The following is a 4,677-nucleotide window of genomic DNA, read 5'->3' as shown; positions in this document are numbered from 1 at the left end:
AGTCTGGTCAGATGAGACCAACATTGAACTGTTTGGATGCCAGAATACACATCATGTTTGGAGGTCAAATGGCACTGCACATCAGCCCAAAACCAGTTGGACTAGCAACAAGATTATTACTAAAAGAGGAAGCAATTCCACCACTCAGAAGGACACAAACACCGTTGTCGTCTGCCCAGATTAGCTGAAAAACAACTCATGTTGTTTTGTTTGGTCTATTGTAGTATCCAAAGAGTGGGGGGTTTGTCTCAGGAACGCACAGATGTGAGGCCTCGAAGTTTCCAGCTTTAGAGCTCGGCACATAGTACCATATTAGGATAGAAGAACGCTTAAGGTATACCGTGACAAGATTTATGTACATCTGTGGAAAACCTGTAAAGAGCCTTGTACGCCCCTGCTCTTGGCCTTCGTTCTCCATCTTTCTTACTTGGTGAATCATTAGGCTTGGAGGCCACAATTTGGTTTTTTTAGGCTGTAATCTCCTGAACTGCAAAATAAAGGTTCTTGCTGTTCAAACCAGCCTTGTTTTCAGAGTCCTTCTTCATTGAGCAACAGCATTTCCACTTCAACCAGAAGATGTGGTTTCTGCACCTCACTATCTATATATTTTTAAAATTTTAGTTTGAAAAATTATAAAAACTGAACAGCCTACAGTATTTTTACAGTCTTTATTTTACAGTTAAAATATAAGTTTATTAAATGTGGTCAAATGTTACAACTAATCTGGGATCCCTTTAAGAAACAAAGAGCAGAGAGTTCCCCTTTGATGTCACTTCCTGATTCATTTTGGCAGAGCCAAGTTCAAAAGAAAATATGCCACAAATCTGACAAAACAGGTAAAACTGTGTATTAAACCACATTTCTTAAATATAAAGACGTTTTCTTTGATGTTTTGTGTTTAAAGGATATGCACGTCACAGGCACTTTAAAGCTGTTTTGTTTTGTCCTCCTGTCTTTACGGAGCTAAAATTAGCTCCAATAAAAAAAAAAACGACACAGACTCCTCTGTGTCTATCTGCACACAGATGTGTATTACAGTAAAACGAGTGGATTTGGTTCAGCTCTTGCAGAGCTCGCTGCACATAATGTTTGCAGATTGAATGAACCATTGACACAGCAGTCAATTACCCACATTGTGCAGCGACTAAAAGTAGTTCYTTTCAGGCCTCCACTTAGCCGAAGCTTAGACACGCACCGATAACACCTCAAATATGAGCCGYTGCATGCAGATGATACGGATGAGCACAAGCCTCATCCCTAAAACCGCTGTAATACTTCTAGATCTCTGCAGAGAACATCTTTTTCCCTCTCCTCACCGGCTCGCRCAGCAGACTGCGAATCAATACCCTGCTCCACGCTGTCCTTCTCTCTCGGAGCGGCTGCTTTGGCAACAGGGAGGCGAGAGAAAAGGCTTTTCAGTGCCGTCATGTGGAAACAGAGGAGGAAGCCAAGGACGAGGCAGAAGCAGCAAAACGAGACGGCTGCGGTGAAATTTATGTTTGTCAGTGAGCAAAAGCTGATTTATTTGTATCTGAGCACGTGTTCATATTTACCTCCGACTCCATCTTTTATGTTTTACCAGCATCTCTTTAATCTCACATCTGTGTTTTTCTCGGCTCCTCGTGGCATTTTAACYGGATAAAAAGGCATCAGCGATCACAGCCCCTGCTTTTGATTTAGATTGAAATTTACTAAATTAAACATCAGAGCTCCCAGGAGGCGAGCGGATTCAGTCTGAAGATAATCAATTTAATGTTAAGTCAGTGTAGCTGCGAGCTGTGGAGGCACGGCATCTCTGATGAATCAACACTTCTTCTTCTGTGAAAGATGGGAAATAGGCCGGGTGTCGTCTGAAACATCAGGAGAACACAATCCCACTCAGCTGGAAAGATTCGACTTGAGCTCCTCTGGGATCAGGCTCAGCAACTACCACACCAAATTTAAGTTGTAAAACTGACAGATTTCTGAATTAATCATCAAGTGCGATGATGTCTCTTTTTATTTTATTTTATTTTCTAAGTAAATTACTGACAATAGTTGAACTCTAATAGCAGAATAAGTGTCACATTTCAGTGAGGGGAACACTGAACACAGCGTCGTCGCAGACYGTCAGCCATGTTTCAGGTCACGGCCTTTCACTATCTCTCATTTTTATCACGTCTCCTCTTTGCTCTGGTTGCCATGGCGGCGAGATGTTGGACTCAAACAATGAGAATGAGGGATGAAGCCTTTGACGTGAGGACACGGCTCACTGTCTGTGGAAGAAACATCACATGYGAGCAGCGGCAGACACAGATGCATCATCAAAGTAAATATCGATCAGTGAAGTATCACAAAGAGTTAATGTTTGATAAATTCAGTTTGTGATYTAAAGCCTGTTTTATGATTATTGTGTTGATGCTTCACAGCTTTCACTCTGTTGTTTTCACGTTTGTCTTTATTATTTCAGCACTATTTCATAGGTTTTTCTGCATCTATCTCATTCCAGTAATTTTTGTGCCATTTCAACGATTCATCAAAACATTCAGCTCATTTATGACGACGCTGCTATGACTTTTGGTATTTTAGCCATTTATACTTTTTTTTGCTATTTTATTATTTTTTTCGTCCGCTTTTCTCTGATTGAAAATGAACGGAACTCTAAATCTTTGCATCACGTTACATCTGTTGTTCTGGTTCTGCTGTTTGTTCTGCTAATTTTAGCTTAATTTTTGCAAATTTATCTTTTTTCTGCTATTTCAACCATAAGTTTGCTTTTGTCTACTTTTTGTGGTTTTTTCTGTTAATTAGACCTATTGCTGCTTCTTACAGTTTATCTCTACTATATTCAGCTATTTTCTGCAATTTTAGCTAATTTTTAGCCGTTAMTAGCAAAAGTTAATTTTTTCACGCTAATTTCACATTTTGGTGGCTGTTTTAGCTTCTTTCTATTTATTTTAGCAAACTTGTGCTCCTTGTAATTCCTTCTGCTAATTTAATAATTTACAGCTGTATTTTAACTTTTATTATACATTTAGGATGCTTTAGCTATCTTACAACAAATAATTGCCTTTTTTTACTTTTATGCTTTTCTTTACATCACTTTCACCATCTGGATGCTAATTTCAACTTGTGCCTGCTACCTTTTGCCTGTTTTTATTCTAATTTTAACTTTTTTCTGCTATTTTAACCATAATTCTGCTTCTTTATTTAGCTGTTTTCTATATTTTTGTGCTTCTTTCTGTTAATTGGAGCTATTTCTGCTTCTTACAGTTTATTTCTGCTTCATTCAGCCATTTTCTGCAATTTTAGCTAATGTTTAGCCATTACTAGCCAAAGTTAGCTTTTTATGCTAATTTCACATTTTGGAGGCTATTTTAGCTTTTTTCTGCTTATTTTAGCAAACTTGTTCTCCTTGTGCTTCTTATGCTAATTTAAGAATTTACAGCTGCACTTTAGCTGTTTTATTGTACTTTTTGTCTGTTTTAGCTATTTTACAACAAATAGTCACTTTTTTGTAGTTTTGTTTTTTCCTGCTAAAGTTTTTACATCACTTTCACCATCTGGTTGCTAATTTCAACTTGTGTCTGCTACCTTTAGCTTGTTTTTATGCCAATTTTAGCTTTTTTCTGCTTATTCAGTTATTATTCTGCTTCTTTCTACTGTTTTCTGCCAAGTTAAATGTTTTATACCCCTTTCAGCTTTTCTAAATGAACTTGCACGAACTGTTAAACATTTTTAGCTCCATTTCAGCAGGTTTTCAGCAAGAAGCATTCACACTAGCATTTTAGCAGGAAATGCACTTTTAGTTAAATATGTTTCAATGATTTTATTTATATCGACTTAAAAAAAGACTGTAAATGTGTCTCCTGTTAGCTTATATCTGCAATCTACAAACTGCTGAAAATGAATAGAGAGAACATCCTTTTAAGAAAAGACCAGACAATCCCTTTAAAAGATCTGAACTACCCCTTTAATTATAACCTGCAGCTGGTTTATCTGTGGTTTGGAAAGTGCTGAAAGGAGCAGTGGAAACATGACAGAGCTGATGCTAGCAACAAAAACAAACAAACAAACAAACAAACAAAAAACTTCTAGCTGTGGCTCAACAGAAAAAAAATGCTGGTAAGCAAATTGAGAAATAGTGTGTCTGGCAAATTTACTCTCTTCCAAACATTTGTGAGACAAACAGAAGAAAGGCAGCGGGCTTGGAAAGGCTTCTGTGCTGGTCTGTGAGTAATACAGTCAGGAAGGAGACTGACCAGACTGTCAACATGCTGCGGTCACTAAACATTAGCAGGGAAATGAATTAGTTTGGGGTTACTTGAGGCCGAAAATGGACTAGAAAGACTCCTAAAGGCTTCAGTGCTTCACAGAGCTTTTTCCGATGATGGTCTYGTCCTCAAAATACTAATTTATTATAAGAAACATCTGATTTGACTGTCTAGTCGTTGTTGAAGTGAAGTCATGTCAAACAGCTGTAATAGTTAGTATCATATCAGTCATTACAGATAAAAGTCTTTATTCAGGCTGGGCTAAAGGGCTAACCAAACTAGTTTTAAAAAATGGGGACATTTAGAGCAAAATCCACTTTTTTAGCCGTTAAAGGCACAGTGCGTAGGATTTGTTGTTTTCAGCGACATCTAGTGGTTGAGTGGTTGAATCATCCTCCCTGGTCCTCCCCCCACCCCCACCCCC

The 4,677-nt window shown here is 38.1% G+C and overlaps 1 protein-coding gene across 1 annotated transcript in view; it reads left to right on the top strand.

Moving 5' to 3' along the window:
- Nucleotides 1-2,290: 2,290 nt before the first annotated feature.
- The window catches only part of myripb (myosin VIIA and Rab interacting protein b), a gene marked incomplete in the record, with an annotated part of 194,224 nt that continues 191,837 nt past the window's right edge, over nucleotides 2,291-4,677 (top strand). Inside the window, 1 exon segment of the mRNA XM_014018763.1 lies at nucleotides 2,291-2,308.

The sequence above is a fragment of the Austrofundulus limnaeus genome, unplaced genomic scaffold (assembly GCF_001266775.1).
Source record: "Austrofundulus limnaeus strain Quisiro unplaced genomic scaffold, Austrofundulus_limnaeus-1.0 Scaffold201, whole genome shotgun sequence".
Taxonomy (NCBI): Eukaryota; Metazoa; Chordata; class Actinopteri; order Cyprinodontiformes; family Rivulidae; genus Austrofundulus; species Austrofundulus limnaeus.
This window is presented reverse-complemented; position numbering and strand designations above follow the sequence as displayed.